The 21,670-nt window shown below is 37.6% G+C and overlaps 1 protein-coding gene and 2 non-coding genes across 6 annotated transcripts in view; 2 read left to right on the top strand and 1 right to left on the bottom strand.

The window, feature by feature from the left end:
- Nucleotides 1-309: 309 nt before the first annotated feature.
- LOC110827945 (proton-coupled amino acid transporter-like protein acs) overlaps nucleotides 310-21,670 on the top strand; it is a 43,428-nt gene continuing 22,067 nt past the window's right edge. For 3 of the 4 annotated variants that reach the window (XR_002542510.2, XM_087361035.1, XM_022060134.2), the window contains exon 1: nucleotides 310-560. The gene's annotated coding sequence lies outside the window, so the exon portion shown is untranslated. Of the gene's footprint in view, nucleotides 561-19,292; nucleotides 19,347-21,670 lie in introns of those variants that run through there. The other variant, XM_022060137.2, reaches the window with a different exon arrangement.
- TRNAS-GCU (transfer RNA serine (anticodon GCU)) lies at nucleotides 16,351-16,432 on the top strand. The gene has a single exon. It is a non-coding gene; the product is annotated as a tRNA-Ser (tRNA).
- On the bottom strand, nucleotides 18,155-18,236 carry TRNAS-GCU (transfer RNA serine (anticodon GCU)). The gene has a single exon. It is a non-coding gene; the product is annotated as a tRNA-Ser (tRNA).

Genomic DNA, 21,670 nt, shown 5'->3' with positions numbered 1-21,670 from the left:
TATTGTAGGAGAAACACGAAGCAGGCATTCAAAGTCGATGTACGCTTTTAACTCGATGAAAAAATGCTGGAAAAGATCAGTAAATCGTTTGGACTATAATTTTACAACAGATGTCCAGTCCAGTGGCGGGTTTCGTGGTGACCTATTCCGCAGACCAGCCGTCTCTTCAATAGAGCAGCGGGCTGTCTAGTGTAACTGGGCGTTTCCTGACCCCCAGGGAAACCAAAAATAGTTTTACATTCCGTAGGACTCTAATAATAATAGCTCAAATACGATTAGGAACACAACACACAGACACAGAAATTGTTACTTGTATGTTGAGGTACGCACATGCGCATTACGACTCGCAATGTATACTTAGAGAGGCAAAAATCAGCGTATTATATTGTTGAAATAATCGAGGGGCAGTGGGTTCAGACAGACGGTCAGTTCGTGGTGAACGACAGTGCTGCTAGGCTCGCCGGGACAACCCACACGGTCATCATACTCCCGCTGACGCCCATTCTTGTCGAAACGGCGATCAAATACAGCCCGCCTTCATTACCTGCGCCTAGACTAAGGTATGTGCCACTCGCCTGTCTGAACAAACTTCTTTTCGTGGTTACACCGATGCTCTACAAGGCCCAGTAGCATTTGATTGATTTGTATCTTCTGGGTTGTTGCGCTGTGTAGTCTGGTCGATGTTTACCAGCGTTTCGGAGGTCATACTGCCTCCGTCATCAGGGCGATGAGTATGAAGATTTCTGTCTTCTGGGTTGTTGCGCTGTGTAGTCTGGTTGATGTTAACCAACGTTTCGGAGGTCATACTGCCTCCGTCATCAGGGCGATGAGTATGAAGATTTCTGTCTTCTGGGTTGTTGCGCTGTGTAGTCTGGTAGATGTTTACCAACGTTTCAGAGGTCATACTGCCTCCGTCATCAGGGCGATGAGTATGAAGATTTCTGTCTTCTGGGTTGTTGCGCCGTGTAGTCTGGTTGATGTTAACCAACGTTTCGGAGGTCATGCTGCCTCCGTCATCAGGGCGATGAGTATGAAGATTTCTGTCTTCTGGGTTGTTGCGCCGTGTAGTATGGTAGATGTTTACCAACGTTTCGGAGGTCATACTGCCTCCGTCATCAGGACGATGAGTATGAAGATTTCTGTCTTCTGGGTTGTTGCGCCGTGTAGTATGGTAGATGTTTACCAATGGTTCGGAGGTCATACTGCCTCCGTCATCAGGGCGATGAATATGAAGATTTCTGTCTTCTGGATTGTTGCGCTGTGTAGTCTGGTCGATGTTTACCAACGTTTCAGAGGTCATACTGCCTCCGTCATCAGGGCGATGAGTATGAAGATTTCTGTCTTCTGGGTTGTTGCGCTGTGTAGTCTGGTTGATGTTAACCAACGTTTCGGAGGTCATGCTGCCTCCATCATCAGGGCGATGAGTATGAAGATTTCTGTCTTCTGGGTTGTTGCGCTGTGTAGTCTGGTCGATGTTTACCAACGTTTCAGAGGTCATACTGCCTCCGTCATCAGGGCGATGAGTATGAAGATTTCTGTCTTCAGGGTTGTTGCGCTGTGTAGTCTGGTCTATGTTAACCAACGTTTCAGAGGTCATACTGCCTCCGCCATCAGGGCGATAAATATGGCCCTGATGACGGAGGCAGTATGACCTCCGAAACGTTGGTAAACATCGACCAGTCTACACGGCGCAACAACCCAGAAGACAGAAATCTTCATTTGATTGATTTATTTAATGATACCTTCAGCGTCTCAGACTGTAGGGCGTCGAAAGGGAGGGTTTTTGTTAGTTCGTCCTGGCAAATGACGGTATATTACCGTAAGTCATGCCAAGACAGTTTCCTTCCTAATCTGTTCCAATAAATGTAAATTCAAATCGGCCTGGATTCTAACCCAGCAGCTGATAATGTCTTGAATAAAAATTTTCAAGACTTTTTCCAGTACAATGACAACCAAACATTTGAAGATGGGAATAGATCCAGCTCTCCAAACGACGTGTTTATTAACATTTTAAAGCATGGCTGTAACTGTATTAATCACATGCTTTAACAACAAATAACACCTCATTTTTTATTTATGAATTTCATATTATTCATAGTTTACACAGCGATTATTTCCTTAAATACCATTAACACATTTATCTCTGCGGTGCGGACTGAATTCTTAAATATTATTTACACGAGTTTCAGCCCAGACGTTTAACATATTTCGTATAATCAACATTATAATTAGGACGCCGACAGAGACATGCCCAGATCGTTAATGGGGGTTGCAGACAATTAGCACCACGACTGTAAAAAAAATCCTATCAGAGGCGTCTTAATAACAACCTTGCTTACAGATATAGAAAACTCGGTTAACATTTTCTGTTTCATCCGAAACATGGTCTTCTCTTAGGGCTACTCAGATATGAACGAGTATGATGACGTCATAGAGTTGTTGTCATAAAAGAATGCATCGAGAGATCTGAGATTTTCACGGCATTGAGAATGACGACGTCCTTCTAGGCACCGGCGCCTTGCAGACTCAGCCTACGCGGCGCCAGTACCCTGAAGAGACGCTCCAGTTTTCCTTGAGCTACGTACTGGATTTTTAGATACTTAAATGCACCTCGGGATTCAAAGGCTGAACAGTGTCATTAATTTCGATGTTTATACTTGAATCAGACTCTAGCAATGAAAGATTTATCTTTGGTGTCCAATATAAGAACGTAATGGAGAAACAGAGCATGTGACTCTTAAAACTCCCCATGCTACTTGTATTTAAACAGGAAATGTTTTCGCTGTACTGAACCACGTGTTTTAGAGAGAGATCATACTGAATGCAAGAATGAACTATTGGTAAAAGTGTCATTGCGCTGGACACTGAATTAAGTTAATTCCGAAGTTGGCTACGGATGAAATTACGCCCGTACCATAGTTAAACACCTCTTTCAAAGGTGATTATTCGTTAAATAGCCTAATATTTATGGCGTACGTGTAACATTCATATGGAAATTATACCACAGACGTCAGGGTGAAACTAATTGTATACAAAACAAATTCGCGAGCTAGCTGTGTCACAAGACTTCTAATTCTATCTACAACTCTGAAGTTTTACATGTTCCTTTGTATGGGTATGAAACATGGTATCTAAATATATATTTATTTTCACAGTCTATACACAAACGTTGTAATTAAATGATGTTGTTAAAATTATATAATATTAAAACATTATGTAGTATAAAATATTATATTTTGGCGCTTTTTTATTTATTAAACGACATGTTTCGATGGATAAGACCTCATCTTCAGGTTTATATCAATTTTATAATATTTTAAAATTATTAGATATTTTTATGTAATGTATTATATTGATTTGTGGTTTGTTTGTAGATTTTCTATTTTCATGATGAGTTGTTTGTTTGTAGTCAGACGTTTATTTTCAATATGTGTTGTGCGGAGTAACCTACGTCTGATAGCTGGTGAAGATAATCTGACGCATTTAAGCTACAAAATGGTATCTAAACCTTTGGGAAGAACACAATTTGAGGGTGTTTTAAGAAAAGATGCTGACGAGAATTTCCAAACTTAAGAGTTAATTTTTCTGTAGTTGTAACTCAAACAGGACAAACTCCCAGTCCTGTTTACACGGAGGAGAGTCGTGTTACTCCGTCAGCAAGGAAGATATCCAAAGCCACTAAACGGATTTCGATTAAACTTGGTAGTGAGTGTCTATATTAAAATGTATATTGAGCGATTTTATTAATTTTTCTATTATAAAATATAACGTGACTCTTGTTTTACACGGCTCGCTTTTCTCAGCAAGAAACCGATGAAAAACAGGCAGGCTTGTAGGTAGTAAAACATAGATCTCGTTATGATGTGCAACTTTTATCTGAAATGCCAGCGAATATTTAACAACGTATGCAAAAACAAGTTCTAACTATATGTAGCCGACTTCAATCGGATTTGAAAAACTCGATTTGTGCCTTCTATAAGTAAATATCAAGGCTAATGCGGAATTGCAAAAAGACAAGTATTACAGTTAGAAAACGCCTTTCTATTGTTAAAACGGAATGCGCTGTTTCCAGAAATATATATTATGTCACTGGGTATAAATATTTTCATCACGGTCAGAGCTTTAATCCCGAACATCAGCTCAATTTTGTTCATTCTCATCAACGCCTTATTCTAAAATTTTTCTTTCATACTCGGTTAAATAACTCCGTTAGGCGCTTAGGGTAACCTCGCAGATCGACATTACCTTAAGCGCCCAAAAAGTAAAATTATAACATAAAGCGTTTTAATTATAAGATAGTATAATTGCGTCATATTGTTAATCAAATATTAAATTAATTATTCGGTTTTTGTCCGTCTAATCACAATTATATTTAAAATTTACAAATAAGATAATTAAAATATCATTTTATGTTCCACATAGAATAATCGATTATATTATATTATATATTGTGAATCAAATATTAAATTAATTATTCGGTTTTTGTCCGTCTAATCACAATTATATTTAAAATTTACAAATAAGATAATTAAAATATCATTTTATGTTCCACATAGAATAATCGATTATATTATATTATATATTGTAAATCAAATATTAAATTAATTATTCGGTTTTTATCCGTCTAATCACAATTATATTTAAAATTTACAAATAAGATAATTAAATATATATTTATTATTCAAGTCTATACACAAACTTTTAAATTGTTGATGTTAAAATTTAAAATTTAAAATCACCATTAATATTCTGAGCCATTCATCGTTATCTCGATGTTACAATATTGCGCTATATATTACAACATGTTTCGATGTCTCAGCATCATCTTCAGGTTTTTATTTTTAAAACTATTCTATATTTGTTTTATATTATTGAAACATGTTGTAATATATAGCGCAATATTGTAACATCGAGATAACGATGAATGGCGCAGAATATTAATGGTGATTTTAAATTTTAAATTTTAACATCAACAATTTAAAAGTTTGTGTGTAGACTTGAATAATAAATATATATTTGAATTTTGAACACAAACATGACGCATCTAAACTATAAAGATAATTAAAATATCATTTTATGTTCCACATCGAATAATCGATTTACATTTAATTATATTAATTTCATTTATATCCCACAACAGATCTAAGGACACATTTTTAATAGGTACAGAGCCTGGCGCCGGTAACAGGAGTATCTCTTTCACCTTCTTTATTTCCATTTCTTTGGACGGAGGACGATCACTCGATCGATCGATCGATCGATGGATCGATAGCATGCAATTACCGAGTTAAATTTGTTTTATTACGAATAAAATTCCACGCATTAAACTTAGCGAAATTTTTAAAATAATCTCAGTGAACGAATTACCATATGAATACTTTTATTGATATTTGTATCGAAGCTGCTTACAGTACAATACGATAATGACTTGCGTGATTGCAATGAATACGGCTGAAATTAATTTAGATTCTATTGGTAATAATAATAATGTACATCCACACCTCCAAATCTGTTGTCATTCAAAGTAATTTCCATGTTTCATCTTTGTGAATAGTGTAATTAGTAAGTAGGCGCCATACATTGGGGTTGGCCGATTAATCAAAATACATTGATGTGTTATTAAAGCTCACTCTTTGAGTACGCACTTCCACGTTATGTTTGTCAATCCACAGGTCACATAATGTCAAATGACTACACAATGCATCGTGATTACGGTGGATATTCACTTTTGTGTGAAGTGTATTTAATTTGCTCAACGTTTTTATTTTCGTGGAAATTTACTCTATTACAGTCTCAGATTACTACTTATAATTATTAGCAAACACGTTTAGTATATGAAGGATACCAAGCTCAACCCTGACAGGGCTTAATAAAGTCATGTCATTTGTTACCGAACCGTAGGTCTCGGAGACGCGATTGTCATGTCAAGGTTAGATCATGCCAAAGTCACGTCAATGTCAAGCCAATACTCTGTATAGTAGAGGCATTTAAAATCTGTAAGATTAGGTTGGTTTAGGTTAGGTTTTTTGGGTTACTTTGTGTTAGGTTAGGTTAAGTTAGGTTAGGGTTAGTTTAGTATGGGTTAGGTTGGGTTGGATTGGGATATATTGGGTTGGGTTAGGTTACGTTAGGTTAGGGTTAGTTTAGTATGGGTTAGGTTGGGTTGGATTGGGATATATTGGGTTAGGTTGGGTTAGGTTAGGTTAAGTTAGGTTAGGGTTAGTTTAGTATGGGTTAGGTTGGGTTGGATTGGGATATATTGGGTTAAGTTAGGTTACGTTAGGTTAGGTTACGTTAGGTTAGGGTTAGTTTAGTATGGGTCAGGTTGGGTTGGATTGGGATATATTGGGTTGGGTTAGGTTAGGTTAAGTTAGGTTAGGGTTAGTTTAGTATGGGTTAGGTTGGGTTGGATTGGGATATATTGGGTTTGGTTGGGTTAGGTTAGGTTAAGTTAGGTTAGGATTAGTTTAGTATGGGTTAGGTTAATTTCGGTTTGGCCATTGTTAGGTCAAGGTCATTCTGATGTTACATCAACTTCGAAAAAGCTAAAAATCCTCTTTGTCAATTTAAAGATAAATCATCAAAATCTGTAAGAAAAGACATCTTATATTTTATAGAATATAGACCTGGCAATTTACAGTTACCAAAAATAAATGTGAAGTAGTGCAGCGAGCATTATTAAAAAATTATTAGCAAATCAAATAACATCATAACAGTTAATAACGTCTCAGTTACGTATTTCTCTCTGGTTCATATTTGAACAAGAATTCATGACATGACCTTTTGCTTCGAAGTATTAAGAGGAAAACCGGCATGTGTTTGAACACACAGTAGATAAGTTATCAAAATGTGATAATCCGTGGGAAGAAATCGGATTTCACGGGGCAGGGACATCAAGGCTGTTCCATTAGGCGGATGTTCCTTGTGTGGTGATAGGAGATTTCGCCAGGTTCAAAACACGTGCACCGCAACCCTCATGCAGCACGTCTGATTTATATTAAGCCTTTCGCGATTTTTTTTTTCTTTTTTAAATTTTCAAACCGACCGACTTCATTGCTGAAATCTTTCATGACATTCCTCAATCCTTTCACAAAAATTCATTGATATATAACAAGGCCACAGTCACTTCCTCCCACATACTTTTCGGTTAATTGAGTCACTAAGAATTTTATAATTCGACTGTCTACAATGAACTAATAAAGTTGTTATATATTAAATTTTGTCCGTCTAATCACAATAATTCTTATTAAATATTAAAATATTACAATAATTAACATTTAAAATATTAAATGATGTTCTTTATCGAAATATTCGATTTACATTAGACCATCATTTTTCATGTTTCACGACATTTAATATTTTAAATATTTTAAATGTTAATTATTGTAATATTTTAATATTTAATAAGAATTATTGTGATTAGACGGACAAAATTTAATATATACTTATTATATCACAATATGACGCAACTTTACCATCTTATAATAAAGTTGTTGTTAAATCAACCTTTATTAATAAAATAATTACTAATTTAATGTTCATGAGTTGTAAGTCAGTCAAGCTGTCATTGAAATGTCTGACTGCGACTGAAATTCCAGAATTCTATTCCAGGTAGAAATACGATTTGTTTCTAAGTCTCATTTAGTTCAGAATCGTGCATTATCCTGTGTCAAGTTTAAAATTCTAAAAAAAATTAAAATATGTACAACCATTACTCGGTTACGAAAACTACGACCAATATTAATAAGCACCACGCCGTGAGATGACGGACATATATCACGAATAAAAAATGAGATGTATATAAAAAGTTAGTTCCAATATTAAGGGAAGAGATGACTTGTTAGCAGTAAACGTATTTTTAAGAGAAAATATTAAACAACAACTTAAAAAAACAGGGTGTCAGTGTCTGTTGGGTTAATCTACCTCACCATTATAAAAACTTAAGTACCGGTAATCTGGAAGACACGGTTATATAATATATTATAATACTATAATACGTCGACGTTACAAGATCGATAATAACGCCATCTATTTTAATTCTTGGAACTAAGTGAAGACCTTTCCCTGCATAAAACGAAGTTTCCATTACAGCCGCTGTGGTGCGCCACTTTACACATTAACTAACTAACCAACTAGATGGCTTACCGAACCCGAATGTTCATCACCGAATTAAGCAAAGCTCTGTCCTGGGCCAACAAAATCCAGTTTCCTTCAACTCCTATCTCCCATAGATCCCGCCAGAGATTATCCTCCCATCTACGTCTCTCCAGAGGTCTCTTCCCCTCAGGCTTCCCAAATAGTGGACCCAACCAACCAGATGGCTTACCAAACCCGAAGGTTCATCACCGAATTAACCAAAGCCCTCCACTGGACCCTGTCCTGGGCCAACAAAATCCAGTCTCCTTCAACTCCTATCTCCCATAGATCCCGCCTGAGATTATCCTCCCATCTACGTCTAGGTCTCCCCAGAGGTCTCTTCCCCTCAGGCTTCCCAAATAGTGGACCCAACCAACTAGATGGCTTACGGAACCCGAAGGTTCATCACCGAATTAACCAAAGCTCTGTCCTGGGCCAACAAAATCCAGTCTCCTTCAACTCCTATCTCCCATAGATCCCACCTGAGATTATCCTCCCATCTACGTCTAGGTCTCCCCAGAGGTCTCTTCCCCTCAGGCTTCCCAAATAGTGGACCCAACCAACCAGATGGCTTACTGAACCCAAAGGTTCATCACCGAACTAACCAAAGCCCTGTCCTGGGCCAACAAAATCCAGTCTCCTTCAACTCCTATCTCCCATAGATCCCTCCTGAGATTATCCTCTCATTAAAACCTAATAATAATACATGACATAAATAGAAAAGAGATATAAGAATGAAGGAGTTATAAGACCGACTTCAAAAGTCTTCCAGCCTTGCCCCAGCAAATCCCGATCACCTGGTGCGGAAAACAGGTATTTCAAGTGTATATGCTCATTAATAACCGCGGATACATGGGCCAGATACCGCGATCGGCAAAACTGTATAGAAATGAAAAATGAATTTACTATTGGCAAGGGATCGTCGTATTACTAGACATTTGCCTGTCAAAAATGGCGAGAGAATTTACAGCAGTGTTTAAAGATCACATTTTTATTGAAAAGTGCAACAAAGCAGGATATAAATTTAGAATCATTAATAATCTTTTTCTTAATTACGAACTCTGTTAAAACGTAAACATGTTTTGCTGCGTTGTATAGACGAGCCTGTTTGTATCAAAACATGGATGAATGAACAGTCTTTTCAGTCCAATGTTTTAACAAATTAACAAAAAAAAAAATTAAGTAATGTTCTATAACAGAAAATAATATTATTTCCTGTTTTTAATTAATGAATACGATACGATTTAATGTAATTCAGTCTCAGAATGATCATTTATTGAGGTACAAATAACTGTATTGTATTGTAAAGAACACGCACGTGATAGGCTATAATAGAATTACATATACGTAGGCTTCCTTTAATAATATTATATATTATATATTATACCACAAATGCCAAAATCACAAAACAGCAAATGAATACCAACCAACATTGCCTATTAAATTCAAAAACAATTTTTTATAATAACTTAACTAAGACAAAATCTGAAGGTTTGTGAAATGATGTGTTTCTAAAATAACAAAATCTCAGGATATTACCCATTGTCTTGATTTTAGTTAAAAAGTTCGACGTTTCGGAGACTGGGCTCTGTCTCCGTCCTCAGGTAAAACCTACTACGTCGGTCCCAATCGATAGAGCTAGTCTCTAATCTCTGGACCAAAGACAAGAGTTGTCTTTGAAACTTTTTTAATAAAAATTAAGGCGACGGACAATGTCCAGAGTTCGTTGCTTAACAGCTTTCTGTTAATGACGCAGATAGAACATATGACAAGAAGTCGCAATATTCATCCTCCGGTGACAGCACAGAAACGGCCTGGGGTTGTGCAACCAACACGTCTCAATTCCCCCAGTTAACCCTGATAACGCCGGGTCCATAAATTGTTTTATATCAAACGACGTCAGCGATTTTAAATTGAAAGCCGTGATTGCGTCACTGATCTATTGCCACGCCCCTCTGACGCCCTCCAGAATTAAGCATTACAAAGTGTCATTAATGAACAACACTTCGATATAAAAAATTGTCATTCAGAAATTCTCTCCTGACTTTCGCAAATTCTTCTGTGTAGTTCTGAAAATTCGTCTCACGCTAACTATGGGGAAAGAATTTAGATGGAAAGTATCTGAAAAGAGAGTTCTCAGGAAAATATTTAGACTTAATGAAATATTAAATTCTATATAACAAGGTAATTCAATGATTTATACGGATAACTTTCAGGGTATATCAAATCTAAAAGTTCGTGACGTTATTTGAATAATAATTTACTCGGATATTTTCCATCGTCTACTAAAATAATAAAATATAAAACGACGTTTCGGAGATGGAACTCTATGGAGCTAATCCCTATCTCCGGAGATAGAGATTAGCTCTATCTATTGGGCCCAACAGATTAGGTACCTGAAGACGGAGATAGAGCCCCATCTCCGAAACGTCGTTTTATATTTTATTATTTTACTAGATGATGGAAAACATCCGAGGAATTTTTTATTCAAACTTTCAGGGTAATTCAAAATTCTGTGCGAGCCTGAGAACGACAAGTGTTTGAAAAGAAGTCAAATTTCTACACAGGATTTTTGAACCACTCTGTAGTATTCTTAGAATATGAAGTTATGATTGACTGGGCATGTAGCTCGTATGAGGAAACAATAATTAAATGTAGAGATGGACAAATCATGCAACCTGTCTGGATAAAACCAAATTACATGCACAATTCTTGTTCGGAAACTGAATGGAGACAGGCCACTTCATAGAACAATACTGAGATGTATTATTATATTATTATTTAGTGTTCTGTCTGACGACAGGTCCATATGAACAGGATCCTTCCATCCTTTTCTCGGACTGGGACCTGTTCATATACGTTCTTGGCAGATGATCCAGAAGTGGTTTGCCATTGCCTTCTTCTGTGTGTGAATGGGATGCCACGGAGAAACCGGGGAAGCCCCCGGAGGAAAACTCCGTGTTGCCTAGACCACGGCCTTGCCCAACACAAGTTATAAATTCGGGCACCGCCGCGAATCGAACCCGAGACCCCCAGGATTACAAGGCCAGCGTTCTGACCGCTAGACCACCGTGGCTATACTGAGATGTAAGGATATAAAAATAACAGATCTATTACGAAAATAGTTTTCGTATTCTTATCTTGGACTGAATTGGCTTTAAGGACATCTTCATAACGAGAAAGGCGTCGGATGAGTTTACTCAAGTCAAATTAACCAAAATCAGGAGTTCAAGGTCACGAACGTGTGGTGATGGATATAGGACAGTCACTCTCAGCGTGTCTTCCTTACATGCAGAAGAAACTATTTCTGGAAGTGTGTGACGTAGAAACCAGTGATGCGCACAGCTGTCAATGTGAGACATCAGGTTCTCAAGGCTGATTACTGTCTTCTGGGACGCTGTGCCTTGTAATCTCGTAAACACCGACCGACGTTTCAGAGGTATTTACAGACTCCATCATCAAAGAGATTAATAATCGTCCTGACGATGGAAGCAGTAAACAACACCGAAACTTCAGTAAATTTCTATAACTGCTGTCAATGTAATAACGTTTGGTCATTTCCCCTTAGCAGAAATTAAAATTCCCCACAGAAAATAATATTTTCCCAACCTCTCATTCTCGAGGGGATGTTTGACAGAGAATTAAGGAACTGAATAAAACCAAGAACCAACAAACAGATAACGGAATGAAGAAATAAATTAAGAGCAGATTAATTTCGGAGAATACTTTCTACCATTCACTTTGGAAAGTTTTGTCTTCCAGTGTCCCAAGAACGTAACGATTAAAACAGTAAAATGAGCCCATACAAAACTATACATTTAAATATATTGTTTAAATCTTGTCCGTCTAATCACAATAAATTCTTATTAAATATTAAAATATTACAATAATTAACATTTAAAATATTTAAAATATTAAATGATGTTCTTTATCGAAATATTCGATTTACATTAGACCATCATTTAAATATTTTAAATGTTAATTATTGTAATATTTTAATATTTAATAAGAATTTATTGTGATTAGACGGACAAGATTTAAACAATATATTTATTATATCACAATATGACGCAACTTTACCATCTCACCTATACATTTAACTTTAAACTTAGAAGATTAGTGCAAGAACGTAACTTGGGTGTCCTACGGGGATAAGCTGCTTCAAATTCTGAATACTTTCTCCATCGTTTCCACAGACACTACAGCTGCAATCTTCAGGAAAAAAGTTGAATAAACCTTCAAAATCCGACATTCTCTGTCTGATAAGAGGAATAATTACCACAATGCATCTATTTATAATACAAGAAAATAATGTTGTTTTACCTTACGGTGACTCCCTTGCCTCTCGTCTCCATCTGCTTCAGAAAATACTCGGATAAAACTCCGTAAAATGCTGAACAAGCCAATTTGTACCTGGGAACAAGTATAAGATATATATTAAATTAAATCTTGTCCGTCTAATCACAATAAACTCTTATTAAATATTAAAATATTACAATAATTAACATTTAAAATATTTAAAATATTAAATGATGTTTTTTTATCAAAATATTCGATTTTACATTAGACCATCATTTTTCACGACATGTTTCAGTTCCTAAAAGAACTATCTTCAGGGGTATATAATTATATAAAGATTCAAATCAATAATAACTTAAATACAATTTCTTAAATACAATTTCTATATATTATTTTAGCGTACATTTTTATCAGATGTTTATCAGATATCAAACGATGTTCTTTTCAAGATTTTATTTCATTTTAATAACATACTCGATGTTGTTCTGTATACGTACATCATGCTCAATATGACTTTAGTGTGGGTGAACGTTTTTTTGTTGTTTTTGATTTGAATCTTTATATAATTATATACACCTAAAGATAGTTCTTTTAGGAACTGAAACATGTCGTGAAAAATGATGGTCTAATGTAAAATCGAGTATTTCGATAAAGAACATCATTTAATATTTTAAATATTTTAAATGTTAATTATTGTAATATTTTAATATTTAATAAGAGTTTATTGTGATTAGACGGACAAGATTTAAACAATTATTTATTATATCACAATATGACGCAACTTTACCATCTCAAGTATAAGATATAAAAATTAAGTTATATAGTTAACGATGTGAAATATAAAAGGTTTCGATGAAGCGTATATTCAGAGTGGATGTGGGCAACAAGAAATATATTCAGAATTCTGATGTGGAAACCCCTTAGCAAGTGGCCACAATGATGATCGAAAAACACACAGTGGGTAAGATTAAGATGTATTCGAGATATAGGGTGTTGGTATGGGAGGTGGATGCAAGTATCTTTAATGTTTAAACCAAGGAGAAATCTTGGTCTGAATTTTAATTATTTACACTCAGAAGAGTTTTAAATGGGCGTGGACCGAGAGAAAAACTTTCACAGCGGCATGAAAATTCTCATTAATGACGCTAAATGGCAAAATTATTCTATGTTACAAGCGCTGATACCATTCGGCAACTTTTAGATGTACTTCTAATTTTGGTGACGGAAAACTTGAAAATAAAGCATTACTTAACACGTGTATTTTTCACGTTTCTTCAAAGTTGAAATGGACGGGAGAGGAATACGGGAGAAACGGGCAATGAATGAATATACAAAAGAAATAAATTTAATTAATTATTCTTGTCCGTCTAATCACAATTTAAATTTAAAATTAAGATAATTAAAATATCATGTGATGTTCCTTATGGAAACATTCGATTTACATTTAGAACATCTTTTTCTTACGACATGTTTCGGTTCTTAAATGAACCATCTTCAGGTATATAAAAATTAAAATTATATAAACTTAAAACTTAATCGTAATTTCTTATATGCAACTTTTTATAAATATAAATTATAATTTTAATTTTTATATACCTGAAGATGGTTCATTTAAGAACCGAAACATGTCGTAAGAAAAATATGTTCTAAATGTAAATCGAATGTTTCGATAAGGAACATCACATGATATTTTAATTATCTTAATTTTAAATTTAAATTGTGATTAGACGGACAATAATAATTAATTAAATATATATCTTCACAATATGAGGCAACTATACCATCTTATGAAAAGAAATAAAGAAATAAATAAGAAATTAATTTCAAGAAGCCTTTTTTCAGTTAATTCTTAATAAAACAAATACATCGCCTAATGAATCAGAATACTACACCAAACCGGTGGCTACTGCATGTATCATCCGGTTTAATTAACAGTTACTCTAGATTTTTGTGCACGCAAAAGTTTTTATTTGTTTCAAATAGTTCTTACGGCAAACAGTTGTGTTTTCTTTGAGGTACGGTCTGAATCTTCTCTGTACAATAAACAAATATTGGTTGGTGACAATTTTCTTATTAAGGGATTTAGGATCTTGTGGGTAATGTCTGTAATGTACTTATCATAACTGTTGCCATGTAAATGTTTTTTAGGGGACTTCGGGCCTTATGGGATTATACTTATGACTGATTAGTGCGTTAACCGCCTTAGATTTGACTGAAACGAGCTTCGGCTTCAAAGAGCTTGTAAGGATGATTCAGTTTTACAACAGTTCAGGACTCGCAGATCGATCGTGTACTGTTTGGGGGAAGGGGGGAGTTAAGGCCAATATTGTGTTCGTGACCGGTACATAATAATAATGTATTGACACTTATTGGCCTACAAGTCATGTCAACATTGAGGTCTTACCACAATAATTGCGCAATTTGACCTCCTATTGTTCATATTGCGAGGTTTCATCATCACCTTTAAATCCAGTCCAGCGCCGTTTCTGTCCGCAGAAGGATTTAACATCATTACCCGGACCTTAATTCAGTTGCGTAATATAAATGGGCTTACGAAAACTCAAGTAGCTGGATAGTGCAAAAGTTAACACCGCGCAGATTGGGACAGGACAGGAGGGCAGAAAGTATTTGGTGTTTTATATCTGTTCCAAAAATATACGAGGTGCGATCGGAAAGTTTAAAGACTGCGCCTATAAAAACCCGTACACTTATCTCAGGTATTAAATTCATCCATCACCCTCGAAGTAGTTCCCCTGGGAGTGAACACAACGATCCCAGCGCCGCTGCCAAGCCTGAAAGCATCCCTGGAAATCTTTCTTTGTCAGCCTGTCAAGCACCATCTACGATTCTGCCTGAATCTCTTCTATCGTCTCAAATCTCCTTCCCTTTAGCTGAATTTTCATCTTTGGGAAGAGGAAGAAGTCACACGGCGAATAAGGAGGGTGCGGGATGACGGCCATGGTGTTTGAGGCCAAAAACTGCCGAACTTTGAGGGCGGTGTGCGCTGGCGCGTTGTCATGATGCGTCGCATGTGGAGTTCTTCCTTTAGAATCAGCTGACAGGTCCCATAGCCTATCCCAACAATGTCGCACAAGTCGCTGATGGTACGACGTCGATCTTCGTGAATGGCCTGCCGAATCTTCGTAACATTTTCGGGCGTTGTGCTCGAAGATGGTCGTCCAGAACGCTCGTCATCATCGACAGAGGTTCGGCCATTTTTAAAACGTGAATGCCACACAAAAGTTTGTGCACGACCCATTGCGGACTCCCCAAATGCTTGCTTTAGCATTTCATAGGTTTCCGTAGCCGTTTTGGCGAGTCTTTGGCAAAATTTGATGCACACGCCATTCCGAAATCGCAGGAGGGTCGGTGTAATGCACTACCAAAACGCCCGTAACTAAGAAACAAATGCTAATTCGATGATGCCGGCTGGCACACTGATTCACTATGAATGTAGGCCGCACCCCCTAAAGGCAGAAGCTCGTACTACATCCGGTTCGCCCGCTATTGACACAGTCTTGAAACTTTCCGATCGCACCTCGTATTTTGACACAAGGAAGACGAAGTACAACGTGGATCGAAGAAACTAGATAAAATGAGCTTCAAAATTTATGCTCAAAATCAAACATTCAGGAAAATATCCGTTAGTTGTCCTCAGAACCAAATTGAAATCCGTAAACAGAATCTGTGAGTGACAAACGGAATTACGAACTTAAAATCAGGCTTTATAGTGTAGCCTAGTAAAACGTACCTTGAAATATACCATAACCGCTTTTCTACATTATCCAAATAATAATTAGATGCATAATATCTTCAGTTTGTTCAGCGTCGAATGTTGATTGACATCTGAATCGATTACGTATTATCGGCTTCAAATGTACTTATCATTCGATATACCCCTCGTATATATTACATGACGAGGTGGCCGAGTGGTTAAGGCGTTGGACTGCTAATCCAATGTGCTCTGCACGCGTGGGTTCGAGTCCCATCCTCGTCGTGAATTTTTGCAAGTGTCCGTTCTCATCCGTGTGGAGTTGATAAGTATAAATACAGTACTAATGTGGATATTTGCAATACCTTTCGGGAGGCTGCTATCAGTTTGTATCGTTTTGTCACGTCGCCCTCACATGTTTTCCCGTTTTGATGGAATTGCCTGCGTTGCATCTTACGTTCCCTCCCATAAGCCGGCCCACGCAGTTAAGATACGCGGCTATCGTAATGTTGCAAGTCGAATCGACCGACCACCGACACGAACCCAGCCGACTACAGTCGCCATAAATACTACAGTATCCCGTCTACAGCACTGCGGACCAAATACGGAGAATACAAAAGAATGTGGTTTGTTATTCTGACGATCAATCGAACAGCATTTCGATGTGTTTGACGTCTTCTCATGCATAAAGGTACAATTTGGCTGCACGCGACAGAGACAAGGGACCGAGGCAGGCGACAGAATTGCGAGACCGAGACTGGTCGCTTCCTGTCTGCTCTCTGTACAATCGTATGAAGTACAATTACGAGCGCGAGACAAAGACAGGCGACAGAGACAAGGGACCGAGGCAGGCGACAGAGTTACGAGACCGAGACTGGTCGCTTCCTGTCTGCTCTCTGTACAATCGTATGAAGTACAATTACGAGCGCGAGACAAAGACAGGCGACAGAGACAAGCGACCGAGGCAGGCGACAGAGTTACGAGACCGAGACTGGTCGCTTCCTGTCTGTTCTCTGTACAATCGTATGAAGTACAATTACGAGCGCGAGACAGAGACAAAGCACAGGAGACCGCTCTCGGACCAGTAGTGTCTCGCGACGGGCTCAGGCAGCACGTGTGTTGTTGAGTAAAATAATGGCAGAAATTACATTTACTGGTGACCAAGATGAGCAATTGGTAGAATTAGTAGCAGAAAATGATAAATGATTCTTTATTAACAGACAGAAAGATCCTTCTTCACGTCTGGTTTTGAATATTGAACTCATAGGTTTTCTGTGTTTCTTTCGCGACAAATAACACAGCAACACATCATCTTCTTCTTATTCTTCGAGTAACCTTTTTAGAAGCATTTTTGTACTCATTTTTCACAGAATATGTGCACGTATGTCTCAACAAAACAAAGAAAACAAACACTTCGCCGCATGTCTCGGTCGTCACCTCAAAAGTGTGTGGCGAGAAGCTGCGATGTGTCCGTCTCCCGTCTCTGTCGCCTGCCTCGGTCGCTTGTCTCTGTCGCGTGCAGCCAAATTGTACCTTTAGCGACGGACGCGTGATAAACACAAGCCATTATCACATAATCCATTTTGAATTTACCAAATTAATAATCACATTTGTATCTGTTTCATAAAAAGCACGCGAAGAGAGCACCCAACGAGATTTGTTCCTTATTACTGTATTGCATAGACAACACCGATGACCACACTGCAGTGAGAATCTTTGCAGTGTTTGCTGTTAACAGCAGATTCAGCAAAATCTTTTTATATTTCCCTATCTTGCTAGCATTTGTTAGAGAAACAGCGTTACTCCATATTTTAATTCTAAGAAACATAAAAAAAGTTTCTTCGATTTTGCTAGAACTTTTATTCTTGTGACTTATGTTGTTCTGTGCAATGGCGTCTCCACTGACACAAATCTGAGGATCACTCCGCTGCTGACTTCTGGAAGTTTAATAACTGTTCATGCCCGATATGCCACACACGGATAAGAACGGAAAAGTACAAAAATTCCCGACGAGGATGGGATTCGAACCCACGCGTGCAGAGCACATTGGATTAGCAGTCCAACGCCTTAACCACTCGGCCACCTCGTCATATGAAACTGTCAAGCGATAAACAGCTTTATGACTATGAAAAAGTACACGATTACTATCAATCAACATTCTGCTGTCAATCACAGATTTGTCACGAGAAACGCCTCAATTGTTAGAATCTGCAAAAACTGCTTCTAAAACAGTTGCTACAAGACAGAAAGATACGATGTTGGATGGTTAATTGCAGTCGACTAAACTTGGGAGTTTTCTTTTTAAAGAACTCACAAAATTAAAATTATCCTTAAATCGAACATAACCTACATTTTGGTAGCAGAATCTTCTCCATACTGTCAGACATCTTGAAATAATTTAATATGCCAGAAATGTTATGTTTGTGTGTGAGATAGATAAAAGTAAGGTTATAATAGTTACACGGTCATGACTCGGTGTCGGAATCTCGTCTTTAACCCTTCGAAGCCGAAGATCGTCTGAATATTATTTATGAATTCAGTCCGTACCGCGAAGAAAACACTACACCTCACCATTACGAAAATCAGCTTGTTAACCCTTTGAAGCCGAAGCTCGTCTTCATAATATTTACGAATCCAGACCGTACCGCGAAGAAAACACTTCACTTAACCATTAGAAGTCGAATCAGGCGGTACCACATAAGATTTAACAAAAGAACATCCCGGTCAAAGCCTTAATACCCGGTGTTTACCACGTTAAAGGGGAGGTTGACATTAAAGTAGGGAGAACCAGGGGCATCAGCGACCTTCAATTTACGTACCAATCACTTGTGTTAGATGGACAGAGAAAAATCTGAGGAAAAAACATTCCATGACTGACATTCAAACATGCCACGCCATCAGGTTGTGCCTTAACAAATGAAGACCACAATTTTACAAACCAGTGACATGTGTACATTACACACTTTTAAAATTAAACGGAATATTTTCTTAAACGTCACATGTGAAATGTTACGACTGTGAAATTCCTTTATGAATGAGAGAACTGAACTATTTTGACGTTCGACACGTGGGATTGTGTTTATCGTGATCTTCCCTGCCCCACCATCGCCACTCATTTCCCCACGAACGACCAGGTAAGTACTGGGATCCTAGACGACCTTCGGTAGTAGCACGCTGCTTCTGGTACTGGCTCAACCCGGTAAGTAATGCGCCGCCAGAATGCGCCAGCCGTTAACCTTTGTTCGCTTCACGATGTTACGTCAACTTTAAACACATTGAAAGGTGTTTTATATAAAATATTCAGCATATCTGTTCCTTACAGGAAATGGTCAAGGTTTTATTACGGAGCTTCATAATTTGCATTGATCGTGAAGTATCGCTAATGTGATTAAAATTAAGAACGAGAACCGTTAGGCATGTAGTTCGGGGTGGGGGGTGGGGGGGGGTCAGAAGAAATGCACAAAAACAATGAGAAGAGAAGTCATAACAGTGTGAATAGTATTATAAAATCAAAATCTGAATACTGTTATAGTTCTTAGGGCGAAGTCGATTGTGATATACTGGTTTGTGACGCCATGTGACCCAGTTAAAAATACAGGTAAAGTTAGCTTTTTCATTATAAAGTCTGAACGTACTAAATCTAGCGTTAGCAAGTAAACATATCAACTAACAAAGGGAAATATTCTGTGCGATTAGTCTGTGCACAGAGTTCGCAAACAGAACTAGTAAGTTATTTAGCATGAAGTTGGCTGCACTTGTGTCCAGTCTACAATCTAAACACACAAGAAACACTGATAGAGGCAATTAGTATTAATTATGACTTACTTTCTAAGTCTCCACTGGATATATGTTTGAATAAAGGTATCACAAATCTTAAGCTGCCAGCGGTTATAAAATGTGACGATGAAACACCAGGAGAAACACCAGAAAACAAACTTTTGCACAGAAATCTCGAGAACCGCGGTTTGTCTTGACGCCATCTTTCACTGGAGTTGAGTACCAACTTGATCAACCAAACGGCGCAAAATCTAAAATTAATCGAGGACTATATTTATCGATAAGAGAGATGTATCGAAAAGAAAACTATGTCATTTTATGCTAGTCTCCCCTGCCAAGTTATGAAAATATGAAATATGTACGGTACAATGATGCATTACTGCTTAAGTACACTACCAACATGCCTAATCATTTACGTGTCTAGGTAACAAACTAACAGCCTCTCTCTGGTTACAGCACCAACGTCTGCCGACAGAGCGTTGAAGTATATTGCTCGTGCTTCGCATTCGGAAGGCACTCGGTTCGAACCGCGGCCAAACTATCAGGCTTCCTGGCTGAAGCTCTCGTGATTTTCCTCATTCCCTCTGTGACTGCCCATATTAAGTATCCGAACGTTCAATGGTTCAAGAGATTAAGATATTATGCAGATAGGTAAATGTGGGGGAATCTTCGTCGGTCTGAAGGTTAATATAGCAAGTGTGACTAATTTATCGTTCACTGCGGCATTGAATCTGATTAAAACTAATTTACAAATACATACCAAACTAATTATCTGAACTGTGACAACTCAGATCCAGTCGTAGTGTCTAATACGTGAAGTAAATAAGGAATTTAGTAAAATTCAAGGTGGGGATGTTTACGGACAAACCGTCCTGCTGCTTGTCAGGGATACCTATTCCATTTATTTGAGTCGCAGACAGAGAGAACTTATTTATTTTGAACATTAAGAAGAGTACTTTTGCAGACTTTTAATTTCTAACTTCGTTTTCCGATACTTGAAATTTCCCAGACTCTTCGAATTTTTGCGTACTCCGAAATTTCCCCATTTATGGATCGTTTGAAGTTAGATTCAGATCTGTTTAGCAGCAATTGCTTTACAAGTCAGCCAATTAGTAGAGCGTCATCTCAGAAGTATTGATGACAATACGGTTTAACAATGCTCGAGTATTATTTTACAGGTCTAGCGGTTAGAACGCTGGCCTTGTAATCCTGGGGTCCCGGTGGTGCTCAAATTTATAACTTGTGTTGGGCAAGGCCGTGGTCTAGGCAACACGGAGTTTTCCTCCGTGGCATCCCAACAATTACTCCATTCACACACAGAAGAAGGCAATGGCAAACCACTTCTGGATCATCTGCCAAGAACGTATATGAACAGGTCCCAGTCCGAGAAAAGGATGGAAGGATCCTGTTCATATGGACCTGTCGTCAGACAGAACACTACAAATAAAATAAATAAAAAAACAAAGGACTGCTTGTCAGTGTCCTGTGAAGTAACGATAGTGTAGGAGGATATGGACGGAATTAATATGGCCCAAAGTAGAGTCTATTAGCGGACTCTTAAGAATTTACTGATTCCATAAAAGACGGGACATTTTCTATTTTCGCCGAGCGACTATTCGGCTTTTCAGTATGGATTCTGCTGTAAGATGTCTGAAACAGACAGGCTCCGGGCTGTTTCAGAATACTGGAACACAGACAGACAGACAACGGATGGCTGCGTCAACGATTATACTGCAAGAATAATTT

The sequence above is a fragment of the Zootermopsis nevadensis genome, unplaced genomic scaffold (assembly GCF_977971745.1).
Source record: "Zootermopsis nevadensis isolate Lab colony 2312 unplaced genomic scaffold, Znev_1.0 Znev_ptg000003l, whole genome shotgun sequence".
NCBI classification, from domain to species: Eukaryota; Metazoa; Arthropoda; class Insecta; order Blattodea; family Termopsidae; genus Zootermopsis; species Zootermopsis nevadensis.
The sequence above is the reverse complement of the archived record's forward strand: the minus strand, read 5'-3'. Positions and strand labels throughout refer to the sequence as shown.